This window comes from Electrophorus electricus, chromosome 14 (genome assembly GCF_013358815.1).
Source record: "Electrophorus electricus isolate fEleEle1 chromosome 14, fEleEle1.pri, whole genome shotgun sequence".
NCBI classification, from domain to species: Eukaryota; Metazoa; Chordata; class Actinopteri; order Gymnotiformes; family Gymnotidae; genus Electrophorus; species Electrophorus electricus.
In genome coordinates this window covers 4,749,225-4,763,355 of record NC_049548.1, presented here as the reverse complement: position 1 = coordinate 4,763,355, position 14,131 = coordinate 4,749,225, and the positions used below count along the sequence as shown (strand labels likewise).

At 40.7% G+C, this 14,131-nt stretch overlaps 1 long non-coding RNA gene across 3 annotated transcripts in view; it reads left to right on the top strand.

Annotated features, from left to right (window-relative positions):
* Window positions 1-11,540, top strand: part of LOC113583975 — a 29,325-nt gene extending 17,785 nt beyond the window's left edge. For 2 of the 3 annotated variants that reach the window (XR_003411371.2, XR_004776869.1), the window contains one exon: window positions 5,709-6,934. This is a non-coding gene — a long non-coding RNA (uncharacterized LOC113583975). Of the gene's footprint in view, window positions 1-5,708; window positions 6,935-9,497 lie in introns of those variants that run through there. The other variant, XR_004776870.1, reaches the window with a different exon arrangement.
* Window positions 11,541-14,131: the final 2,591 nt, after the last annotated feature.

The following is a 14,131-nucleotide window of genomic DNA, read 5'->3' as shown; positions in this document are numbered from 1 at the left end:
GGGGACATGTGAAGTGACAGAGCGTGCCGTTTGAGTGGGAGCTGACATGGCACCAGACTCACATGGTGCTCCCTCTAGGGGTTAACCTCCAGACAGAATCAACTGCTAAAAGTAGGTCATGAGGAAGAGGTGGAGGGAAAGACTGAGGGATGGAGAGGTGCACAGAGAGATGCAGGAGAATGTCTCGCAGAGGTGAGAGAACGTGCAAGAGATTAAAGGCGAAGGGTGTGACAAAAATGTGCGTTTTGGGGATGGTTGACGGACAAATACACCCAGGTGGAGCATGTGCAGCTGGTGGGCAGGGATGTTCAGGTGCTCAGTATCAGTGGCTGATGAGGAGGGGCCCTCCGCTCACCGGGGAACCGAGGAGCTGCAATAAAGTGCTGCTGCTCTGAGTGCATGTGCTGTGTGGCATTCCAGCACCCAGCTTGTGGCAGGGCACCAGAGAAGGCCACAGCTGGGACCCAGTACACATACACACACACACACGGGCGCACACAGCTGGTTCCAAAGTCACAGCATACATGCTTGTATAGTCTTGTGTGTGCACTGTTCACTTCAGTCTTTCTGAGCTGCAGGTGGCATGTACTGTGATATTTTAAGTGTATCTCAATGTAGTAAGTGTAGTAAGTGTACTACACAATTAACATTTATATGTGGAATTATAAATCGACTTTGCAAGGTTGAATATTGAACTTCAATGTTTTAAGAGACAGCTGACAAAGATTGGTAGCAACACGACAGGAAGCACCAACAGGTCTTAATGTGGTTACTGTCGCCATCACACCCACCTGGGCTCCTGTCTTACATTTACTGCAAACGGGCACAGTCTGGGAACCCAGGTGGTGATTGCGGTTGCGATATACCTCTAGCCATACCCAAAGACTCTCTCCAGAAGCGAGATGCTACCCTCCTCTCAGCTAGCATTTTATCATAGACTGACCCTTGTTGATTAAAATTAGAGTCCGTCGCCTTAGCATTGACTTCTTACGTCAAATGGAATCAGCTTTGTGTCAGGAAGCCCTGGGGTCTCCCGCCCTAACAAGCCTGAGATCTTAATTAGGCACACAGGGTGTGAGGGGGAAGGGGGAGGGTGCGATGGTCCTGCTGGGCTGAGCATGGCCACAGGGGCCAGTGGTATTTATAGTTCATGCACCTATGGCACACATGGTGTGGGTGAGAGGAGAGTGGTGCTGGACCAAGGCGCTGCCAGCCATCACGACCACTGTCAGTCCAGAGAGAGGTGGAGGTCACCAAAAAGAGGCAGAGAGAAAAGAGAGAGCAGGAGAGGTGGAACAGGCCAGGGTATTAGTGTTACCAGGGTATAAATGTTACCAGGGTATTAGTGTTACCAGGGTATAAATGTTACCAGGGTATTAGTGTTACCAGGGTATAAGGGTTTCAGGGTATTAGTGTTACCAGGGTATAAATGTTACCAGGGTATTAGTGTTACCAGGGTATAAATGTTACCAGGGTATTAGTGTTACCAGGGTATAAATGTTACCAGGGTATTAGTGTTACCAGGGTATAAGGGTTTCAGGGTATTAGTGTTACCAGGGTATAAATGTTACCAGGGTATTAGTGTTACCAGGGTATAAATGTTACCAGGGTATTAGTGTTACCAGGGTATAAGGGTTTCAGGGTATTAGTGTTACCAGGGTATAAGGGTTTCAGGCTATTAGTGTTACCAGGGTATAAATGTTACCAGGGTATTAGTGTTACCAGGGTATAAGGGTTCCAGGGTATTAGTGTTACCAGGGTATAAGTGTTACCAGGGTATAAGTGTTACCAGGGTAGTAGCGTTACCAGGGTAGTAGCGTTACCAGGGTAGTAGTGTTACCAGGGTAGTAGCGTTACCAGGGTATAAGGGTTCCAGGATTAAAGGAATAATGTAGACAGATGGACTAGTACAGAGAGATGAAAAAAAGATGGAGTGACACAAAGTGAAAGGGTTGGTTTAAGTAGAAAGATTCTGAAATAACTTCCTGCTTACTGCTGAATAGTTACTGTTGAATATTTAATACTTTTCTGATGATAAAAGCATGCTATGTTTAAAGTATTTGATATGCAAGATGTGTTTGAATTCTTCATCTGGTATCCACTATCAGGTAGGATCAGTTTGACTCCTAGACAAAATTGACCCTGACTAGAAGCTTTTCAGAACCTTTAGATGCCTGTGGATTTCCCACAGTTCCATTTTTATGAGTTCTTCTGAGGTTCAGTGGCTGAAGCAATAAATTCACAGATATAGTATCATCACCATGCCAGCACGGAGCTCGTGCCAGCCCTCTGCCTGTTCCAAAGCTTCTAATTTGTAAGCTGTCTCATCTCTGTGTTGCAGTGCAGTAGAGTATTTGCTCTGTGTTACAAACCCTTTCGGTGTGTCTGTGGCGGTTCGGGCGTTGACGTGGGCGTGGCCATCGCATGTGGACAGAGTTGGCAGCAGCAGAAAGGGGAGGGGTGCAACCAGGGCAGCGCAGACTCGTGTCACTAGCAGAGGGGAGACGCGAGGAGACACCCAAGCCAGGCAGAGGCTGAGTCTTTGTGAAGGTCTAGATGTGGAGGGAATGATGATGTAGGATCGGCAGAAGAGGTGATCAGGCGGAGAGCGGTAGACGTCTGTAGATCTGCTCCCAGTGGCGTCTTCTGGATCATCCAGACATGTGGAAGCCTTGGTGGCAACACTGATATGCACCGTGTCAAGGCGCACAGTGACGTTGCCAGTGAGAGGAAGTGGAGTTGGGGCAACAACCCACCCACCTGCAGACTTCCTAAGAAGCAACTCTTGCTATCTGCCCTCTGTCTCTTTCTCTCGTGCCCACTTCAACTCCTGTTCCATGACCTGCTGTTTTTACTACCCCGTTTCCTCTTCCATCCTGAACACTTTGGTCTGCTCCATCTGCTGCAGTTTATTCTGTTTTCACGAAATGCTTCTTCTTCTTTTTTGTTTTACAAACAAGGAACTTATTTTTATTACAAGGAGAACAAGGAGAATAAGAACAAGAGACTTTAGTTCATTTTTTTCTGACCCCCCCCCCCCCACCCCCATCATTTTCCTGAAAGCTATCAGTTAAACAAGCTGAATAATTAAAAGGTTTTTTATGTGCAATATTAAGTCAAATGCTCATTCCCTGACTTAAATACCTAAATACATAGTTTATAAACTGGGCACATTTTAGCTAAGCACTACTCAAAAAAGTGAAGAATTTTTAGTTTCTTAAAAAAGTATTAGTTTCATAATATTGAGGTTGAAGGGTCATTTTGCACAACATGTCTTTAATTGTGGGACAATACTTCCAAGATGTTTATATGTTAGAACATGAACCTATACTATGTACTCAAACAATGTACCAATTCTCAAAATGTATTATATTTTTATGGTTTTCTTTTTAGTTCAGACTGTAATTGTAAAGTGCATTTTAAAGAACAGAATTGCCAGTAGAGAGAAGATAGATGTTTTGGGTCACTGCATTTCATTTTGCACTTTTTATACAGCTATATATTGTACTTATGCATCTGACTACTACAGGCCTGATTACAGATAAATGGGTGGTATTATTAAAATGTCATTATAACTCTTAAGACGAGGTTTCCTAAAGTGTAACTGCAGGCTGGTGAGCTAGTGAAGTAGGGCCACAGGTTTCTTCAATATAAAGCAAGTAGTGCATGTTGCTTACTTTCTTTAGTCTAGGGTCCTCTGCATTCTTTTGAAATAGGACAGTCTTGATGTGTGAGGTTGCAAAATGAAACCTTCAAAGGTGGAAGCCCGTAAATGGGACACAGTGTGTGTGTTATGCTTTTATGTCAACTGTCTTATCTCAACCCCCCTTTTGCACTTGTTCCTCATTCAGTTTTATTTGTTATTTAAAAAAAATTCTTTGATTCTTGACTTCATCACCATGAGGTGTAGGCAGTGAACCTTATTCAACCACACTGCCTAAGGACTTGTTCCCTAGGTTGATTATTTAGAGGTAGCCAGCTGTACGCCTGTGTCTCAATACATTCTTTACAATAGAGGTGGCAGAGACATGGTTCATAAAATATTGATCAATTTATTAAAAATATTTTTTTTTAAAATCAAGGGAATAGCTGCAACTGTAATAAGGAAAAATATTTTTCCAAGAATTGGAAAAAAGGAGTAACCTGGGACAAAATAAGCAGAGGTAAGAAGGTACAATTACAATACTTTAATACTTAATATCCTATGCTAACCCTTAAACATAAAAAAATAATTTACCCATGTTCCTATGAAGTAGGCTTGAGACCTCAATTTATATGTACTGCACATAAAAATGTATTTATAGATTGTAGAATGTGAATTTATACCAGTTGGTTGTTTATTTAACTACAATACTTTACCACTGGGAGTAGCCTACTCCTACCTACTATAAAAACACTGACAGAAAAGGCAGAGTGCGTGAGTGAGTTGCAATATACTGTATTGCGTATAGGCCTGCACTCTAAACAGGGCAGTAAATATAAAATCCCTGGAGGCAAAACAGCAGTAGCTGTAGTTGTAGATCACACCTTTTCTACCAGAAAGCATAACGCAGGGATAACAGTCAGGAGGTACAGCGCAGCCAAAACCAATTATTGCCCCTTTGGCCAACCCATGAATGCCTCGCTTGCCAGCGTGACAGGCTACCTCTGTCGACGAGACTTCAGGCTGCATGGCTTTTACTGTAATCGACTCACTGTGTTGCCAGAAACAGAAACCGGTCAAGGCAAGGACCACAGAGTCTATGCATGAGACTCAGAAGCAGACTACTTCCTATACAGGAAGTAGTAATTGGCTATTGCTAGCTAAAGGGGCTGCATTAGATTTACATTAAATTGCAAAAAAGTGTTTACAAGTTATTTAAAGAAATTATCACCTAAGTACCACAGGCCCTCTTTGCCCCGAGTCTAGCCTCCTTTATCTAGCAAGCTCTTCTCAGGAAGTGCATTATAGTTCAGTTGAATTTCAGAGTTGCCAGCATTGGGTACGATTTTCAGGAAACTAGCCCTTTTTTCCCCACAGTTTTGGGAGATTCAAAACTACAACTTTACACAAAGGAGCATTCCTTCTACAGATAAACATGCATTAATTGATACATAGAACTCAATAACCAAGTTAACCAGTGTCTTTACAATATAGATAATGTCTACTGATATGCTATAATCAGATATTATTATCTTGATCAGGTGAGAAGCAGCAGAGCTATATATGTGAGAAGACTGTGAGAAGACCAGCTGTGGGTCAAAGTCGAAACACTCCTGGGACTATTATGGTTACTCTGGGAATATTATGGGTACTTTGGGATTATTATAGTTACTCCTCACAAGTATTAGCCAAGGCTTTTTACAGCTCTGTAATGATCACAGAGGTGGACCCCTGCTCGCGTGCCTCAGTTGTCTCAGTTCAGCTGAAAAAAAATGTTCAACTCTATAATGGTTTACAAAACACTAATTATGTTTCATTGATTATGTACACAGCACACCACCCATACTTTTGCTTTTAAAACATAATTTTGTGTTCGATTAACAAAATGCAAAGCTGAAATGCTTCTATTTTGTCTCTGGGGTGATATTTAGAACCATTTATATATTACTGATATTGGATCCAACTTTAGAAAAGTAAGGGAAATCATGAAGGTGTTAACAATTGAAGGGAATTCAGGAAGGTTTAAAATGCAAAAAAAAGGTGTAAGTTTGCTCTCACTTTTCAGAGCGTCTTCTGACAGGATCTGACAAGCTTCATCATGGAATGCTGTTTTTCATACTTTGAGTAAGGACAAGTGACAACCACACTCCTGAGTGCAGCCAACACGGGTGAAGTCTACTGGTGGCTTCCTCACAGACAGAAGTTATCCAAATGTAGAAAGAAGAAATAAACACAACTCAGCAGATCATACTGTCCTCTTCAGTGCTCTAAAGCTCTAAAATATGTGGCATATTTCACCAGGGGATGTTTTAAGTGTTTGCTTGAAGATAAAAATATTTTTACATTAGAAGCTCTGACATTAATAAACATTTTGCTAGTAATAATTAGTATTTTGAGATATATTAAGGGCAAATGTTTACCAAAACAACAAGAAGGCTTGAGTTATATCTAGGTAACTAAGAGGCTGTATGCATCACCAGGTGTTGGTTGTTTCATAGTATCTTCCAATTTCAAATGTGATATTTTCATTGGGACTTTTGCAACATTTACATATTCTATGTAGTGAAATAATTTCTTTGCAAGATGCACATATTAATATGCACATATTAATATTAACATGTTATCTTCTGTGTTTTTTGTTTTATAGTGCTTTTTTTTAATGAGAAGGGGTGACAATGGAAAAACTACTTTAGAAAAACTCATAGATCTCTTAAAGAAACTCTAAAAGTAAAAGTAAAAGTGATGCTATATTTAGAGAAAAGAGTTCATGTGCTATTGTAGCGTTAGCATTTGATTTACAGAAACTAATGTTTTAAGAAGGGGAATTTCCTCGATCAGTAGGGATTTTTTCTCAAAAGCAAAAAAAACCAAAAACCAAACCAAAACAAAAGCCATTGACGTTAACATTACCTGTGTATGTTCTGTTTAATTTAAACACTGAACAGGATTTACACACCTGTACAGACTTTTTGCCACCTTTACATTTGTATTTTTTACGTTACTAAAGTTTCCATATTGCTGCAAACAAAAAAACAAACCTGTGACTAAAATATTTATTTCAGTGATGTGTAGATCTAAATGACATTTTAAATCCATGGTTCTGAGATTTTACATGGGACATGAACCTGTTGTGTAGCATTTGTCACCCATAACTGAAACTGCTGTGTGCAAGAAGACCGCATGGAAAGGTGGGAGGATTCTGTCACACCCCTAGTCCTGCACTGAGGGAGAAAGAGGCCACACGTCTGTTAGTGCTGGGCGAAAGACAGACGACTCTGCCAAAGAACAAGCCCCTGGCTGTACTCAGTGTTTCCAGCGACCCACCCAACCACCCCCTCCCCCCAGCCATGATTCATCCTCCCTTGCTAACAGTGAAGAGATGTTGTTCAGAACAACAGGAACAGGAATTCACAAACTCATTGGTCTGTGGTCAGAATAAGTGGGTGCATGGCATTTGTGGCAAAATTGAGTAGTTCACATTAAACGGTTGTGGAAAAGAAAATTCAACAAAAGCAACAACAATGATAATAATAAAGAATAAGTGTGTGTGTGTGTGTGTGTGTGTGTGTGTTAGAAAAATTGGCCATGATGATATGTAACTGCCTGCATGGTATCAGCCCATGTTTGTCTCTCTCAATATAACCTCTCTAATTGCTCAGAAAATTACAGTCAGCACTGATTGCAGTTGACACAGGCTGACATTAGGGTGATGCCTTGCACCTTAGCCTCGATCCTCGCCCTGAGCCCCCTAGCCCACCCCTTTGATCATGGGCCATCCCTGGGTGAGCACAGTCATGGCCTCAGTGACCAGCCATTGCCCCCTGCTTGCATAGGCTGTCGAGGGGAGGCATGTCACAGAGTTCAGGGTTGTCATGCTCTCGCATCGATTCTCCAATTCCTCTCTCTCTCTTCTCCCATTCCTGTCCCATCCATCAGCTGACTTGTTTGTGAGTCCTGGGGATGTGTGTGTGCGCGCGTGTGGCCGTTCCCCCTCCTCACCTGGTCATATCCATGTGATGTTGTTGTGTCTGAGCCTCAGATTGTTGTGTCTGAGCCTCAGATTGTGTTGGAGCATGGTTTGTGTTCATTTGAGGTACTGCCTAAATGATCTGGTGAATATGTAGCTGAAATGAGGTATGTTGTGTAGATATGTGCTTGTTTGATGTTCGCTTTGTACATCTGTGTTTGCTTTGATGCGTGAGTGTATGCATATAAATATCTGGATGTACATAGATGAGCGTGGCTACAGGAAGGATGTGTGTGTGTGTAGATGTGTAGATCTACATATGTGTGTGTGTGAGCATGGGGTGCTCATGCGTGTGTGTGAATCTGTGTTGGCCCCTCTGGGCATGTTTGTCATGTCACTGCTAAAAGGGGTTGGAGGAGCCATACAGTGAGGGGGTGGGATTTGTGATACACAAGCAGACAACTAAACCCCTGCCTCTCTCACACAATCAGGCATGCTTAATCTCAAATTAATTTCAGGTAAGAACCTACTGATCGGTGATGCAATGCTATCTTACCTCATCCGCTGACTTCCTGTCCACTTGATGGGTTCAAAAGGGCTCACTCAGGTAAACTGAAAGGAAGATGCAGAACAATGGAGCAGTATTTTTGCCACTGCAAGTCTTACCCAACATCCTTTGGCAACGTTTGATTCTGCACATTATTCTGCATTGGATTGGGAAACCTGGGAACAGCACAGGCAGTATAATCAACAAATACATCTCATTGGCCACCTTTAAAAGTGATTCCCAGTGTGGGCCCTGGCCAAAAATTCTGCTTAAGGTGTTCCCCTTGTGACCTTTCTGTCCACAACAAATGGAGACAAACAGTCTCCTGACAAACAATTAATTTCCAGGTATAGCATAACAAAGTCAGGGTTACTGAGCTCACTGCCTGCTAATGGATCTTTATCATGTATGCATTCAGCATAGCAGATCAAGATTATTTTATTATACGTCATGTGCACATTACCTGAAGACGTTGCCAGTACTTCTTCCATATTTACCTTTCTGATCTTGCTCTGCTTTTCAGCAAATCATTAATCTAATTTGTCCCTGTATGTTTTCTTTTCATGTGTCATGCAAAAGAAATTGTAATGGAAAATGTAGTTCTGTAATTAGCATAAATAGCTGTACTAATAATATCTATGTATCTATAATATAATATAATATAATATATAATATAATATAATATATATATATATATATATATATATATATATATATATATATATATATATATATATATATATATATATATATATATATATATATATATAGACACACACACACACAGACACACACACACACACACACACACACACACACACACACACCAATGGTTTCATTTCATTGTAAAAAGGATATGTGGCATTTTAAGTGTTAACACTTAACAGAATTGTAAATCAATATTTTGATTTGCTGACATTTCCTGAATCTGCTGTGATAAGCCAGCTGAATATTCATAGCACTTATTTCTGGTAAGACAGTTCTTTTGTGTAGAAACATTCTATATCCATGAGCTGTGATACTTAGACTAGCAATGGATTTCCAAATTAGACATAGTTATTCTGTGTTAATGAAGTAAGTTAAACATTTGCAATTATTTCCTTCCCTGTACAACATCCGCATCTAAACTGTTTAACTCAGTGATACTGCTCATTAACACAAATATGCATAAAAGCAAATGAATGTACATATACTCTTCCCATCTCAGATTCTTGATAATTGTACATGCCTGGCAATGGAACCTGTGAACCTGTGCCATTTCATATCTACATGTAGCATCTACATGAGAGGTTGAATGCATATGTGATAACTGTGATGGGCACGTGTGTGTATGTGTGCAGGCACCTCTGTTTGACTGGGTGGTGGACGTCACACTGATGTGTTGTGACAGCGGGCACCCTGGCTGGCAGGCTCCCAGCATGCGCCACCATATTGCCCCGGTCCCCAGGGGAACGGGGATCAGCGCGCCAGCCTTGGCAGGAAGTGATAATAGGCACAACACGTCTTGCTTTCGCACATTAAGGCGAGTGAAGGGTGACAGATCGGAACTGTGATACTGCCATGTGGAAGAGGAGAAAAAAGAAAAACACAAGAGGAGCAGAGGAAGGCCGTTCGCCATGCGGCCTGGGCTGACTCGACTGCCCTGCTGCTGCCAACTTCAGCACGGACATGCAGTCACAATCATGTGCTCTTTAACAAGAGGCTGAGAGGGGTAACTGACCAGGACAGAAGTTCCTGAAACAAACCCTTCAGGGTTCATCCACTGTTCTTCAGCAAGTGCTAAACAGATCAATGCTTATAATATTTAAAGAGTCCTAGATGATTTGGTATGATGGAATAAAGCACATTGTATCAATAGCTATGAGGTTACCAGTTCGAGTCCCTGGATGTTACACTATTTGGCCCTATACTAAGTTACAAGTATGAGAAAGATGTTATGTAAAGCTCCTGGTTGGGTTGTGAAACCTTCTTGACACCAGGGTGCCAATCCATCATATGGAAATCCCAACAGGACTTTTACTGGTACAAGGCACCAACACTAAACACACAAAGGAAACTGATGTGCACGAGCTATGTCATAGATAGTCCAAAGTCTTGAATAACCTCCACTGATGTCATGAAGATAACGCCATCCACTTTTTAGCTGTGTGACTAGCGTAAAGGCGGCAAATACGGCTATTAAGGTGAGTGAAGGGTCACTGCTTATAAAAAATAAATAAAAACAAATAAATAATGGTAAATAGTTGACAACAAGTTTCCATAAGAATCTCCATTTGTGGAGATATGCTTTTTCTGTTGAGTTTTGTTTCTGTGTTTGGTTTTCATTATGAGCCTATCCAGGACAATATCACTAATCACTAAATCTCACCAAACTAATCCTGTCCCAGCTCTGTACTCTACTTGACTGGCACTCCTCTGCTGCCTGCTGCCCTTCTCGTCTCCTAGTCTCCCTCTGCCCCTTCACCCCTGGCCCATGCTGTGTTTGGTAAAGTACTCTGCTGTGTGTGTCCTTCCATCAGTGGGGTGATGTGCATCCAGTACCCAGAATTTAGATTCCTGCTGAACTCTCTACTCTGCTCCAACCCCAGCTTTCCCCCCCCCCCCAGCTTTCTTTGGTGACATGTAGTGCTTATTATTGCTTCCATTATAAGAGCAAATAAGCTTTTCTACTTGCTGCTCCTGTACTAAAAACGTTTAACAGTGTAGCAGATATATTTAAACCTGTAATCTAGATAGATATTTACTACGCAATTCAAATTTGCACTGAAATAATAGATAAGATTAAAAAAAAAAAAGACTTGGGACTTAGAAGACAAAGGGAATAAATCAAATAAACAAACAAACAAAAATACAGCCATGCCCAGACCCACCTGACTTGTCATAAACAATAATTGATTTGCAATCTCAATTATTTAAATGTATTAGTATTCTTTTCTAGGCCCAGAACTATCCTGTGCTGATGGAGGGTTGGTTCTCTTTTTAAGTCTTGTTCTCTCAAGGTTTCTTCCTTCAGTCAAGGGAGTTCTTCCTTGCCACTGTCACCGTTTGCTTGCTCATAAGAAGACTAGTCCTGATTCCTGTAAAGCTGCTTTGAGACAATGTCTATTGTAAAAAAAGATGTACATTAATAACATTTAAATTGATAATTGAACTTCTTTTTGTTGCTGCTGCAGGTTACAAAATAAATACCGATTTGGTGCTGCAGTAAACCAACTTAAACACTACTCTTTATTGTTGACAAGTCTATCTTTAGGTGGGTTGATGTCTGCATCAGATGGCTTTCTGGGTCCAGCAGAAGAACATCCACTTCTCTGAGTGTGGAACTGGATCTCTGGGTGGTAAGAATGGGTGTTCTTGTGGTCTGCCTGGCCATCTAGTGGAGTGCTTGGGATGATGTTTGACTAAAAGCTTACACTTTTTTATTTTCTCAGTACAAGTATACCGAAATGTTAAAAAAAAATGCAAGTCATCTTCATTTTAATGCTTGCTACTAATGTATGGGCAGTGACATGAAGACACACTTTAAATGGTCACTTTTCAACAGTTTGCTAGCTTTTTGAGACAAGTTAGAGTCTCACTCTGGACCTAGGCCAAAGCATAGGTACTGGCTATGTTTGTAGCCTTACTAATCCAAATTACACAGGGACCAAAATACAATGAATCTTAGAATTCAATCAGTGCAGTAACTTGAGAAAGAAACGGAGCCTCCTCCTACTAGTTAATATTTCCTTGTGTCCATTGCTCTTCTTTGCGATGAGATTCTGCCCGCCACCTCCCTGTTTTCCGTGACTCCTCTCAGATCTTCAGTAAGGGGACCCAGCATTCTAGAGCAAAGCAGAAGACGTCCAAAGCCGTAGCCTAAATTCTCTCAGTTCTTTCCCCTCATCTATAGTTTTACTGTCACTCATTAAACATGACAGCATCTCCCTGCAGATGCAACCCCCAAAATCTATCTTTCCTCCCTAGTCACAATCCATAGCTGGATTTCTCCATCTCCATAGTGGCCCTTTGTAATTTATATTTAGCTGACACTTTTATCCAAAGCAACTTACAATTATGACTGAGTACAACTTGAGCAATTGAGGGTTAATGGCCTTGCTCAGTGGCAGGACTTGAACCAGCAACCTTCCAACTAAAAGTCAAGTACCTTAACCACTGAGCTGCACAGACTGTAGAGTGAGTAAGTGACTGCTGTGTGCACATAACCCCAGCTTTCTCCTATTCCAACTTTAACAGAGTAGATGGTCTCTCTGTAGGGAGGCTGTCAAGGTGATTGTTTTCTTGTCATCTCCAGTCTTCTCATCATCTCCAGTCTCTTATTTCCAGGTGTGTGCATTGCCCCTATCCCTTTAAAGTGAATATTTAAAATGACATGTAGGATAATATGGATGGGGCCCTGTGCTTGATAACTACATGCTACCTTTACTAGAATGCACCTAACTTGGCATGCATTTACATGCACTTAATAATCAAATAACTGGAGAAAATCAGATTTTGTCAGTAATCCAATCAGCACATTTACATGCACTTGGGTAATCACATAATGGAAAAACAGGTTAGCTGAGTCAAGCAATAATAAGATTTCTACTTTGCGACCAGTCAGTAATCTCACAGACACATAGTGAATTTTCAAACTTCCTGCCACAGCCCACTTTCCCGGCAAATATGGATCTTCTTTTTTATGGTTATATTGTTAATATTTAAATTCTTCATTTTCTCAAGCATGTAATGCATTTCAGAATCTCCCCAAAAATGTTTGGCAGCCATTTCACAGGTGCTGTATTTAATTCTACTAGGTGCTTCCAGGACAGTTCTGCATGTGTTTGCATGCATGTGGAGTCTGAGAAAAGCAAAAGGGTAAGCGTATACATGTGCTGAGAAATCCATTTACTAAGCTAAAATCCTACTCTCTTTGTTGCATTTATTAATCATGATTACATCTGTTGACATCACCTGTTTGAAATCACATCATTAGTTTTTAACATTATTGCTAGCCTTAAATTTCCCACATCCCCACTTTTTTTTTTTGGAATGGGTTGATGGCCTGAAATGCAGGAATGGATGTATATGAACAAATGAAAGTTGACCAGACAAAACATGAAATATAATGAGTTCATACTCCCTATAATGAAATAAAAACCAAAATAAATATAAGAAACACCACATTTTCTGATTTGGGATTGTAATAAAACTCAAATTATTCTGGCAGTCAACCTCATTTTGCAGGCCTATCTAACAGTTTGGGAAGAGTGTGGCCATGAAACAAAAATTGCACCAACTGCTTCATTCCATGTAGAGAAGAAGAAAATAAACAAAATGGGTTTTGCTAGTTTCTCAAACCACAAATGAGGTTTCTCTCACGTCCGGGTCCCTGCTCTCTCTGTCTCTTGCTGAATGACTTTCCGCTCTTGTGAAGTTTCTGTCCCACTTGCTAATGCTAAGTCGAGCTCCCATTTCTAAAGGTGAACTAAAGGTAGTAATTGAAATGATTACTTAAGAAAAAGTAAGAAAGTATCTCTTCAAAAGACTCTTATTCATGTAACAATCATAACTCATTTAATAACACCAGGCAACAAATATTTACTCTGAATTCAAATCTAAGGTAGGGTTTTTAAATGAGAACTTAATATCAATATATAAAACCAGTTACAAACCTTAATTTATATAAATTTGAAATCTTTATAAACTTTAAAATATGCCTCAATATAGGGCTGCACACCTAGTTCAGGAATGCATGAGTTCATTTTTCAGCGGCTGCATTTATGTTACCTGCTGCTGTTTATAGCTATGTCGCTAGCTAGCTCAGCCATTTTTTCTTAGAATTTCACTGATATCAGACCATACTTCACTTTCATATTAATAATGCACATTAGGAGGCGCACTGATTTCACACACAGATATGCCTGCCTTGGAGTAAAGAATATATTTTGCAAGCTACTTGCAGAATTTGAGTCCTATACCAGAAACAGTGGCT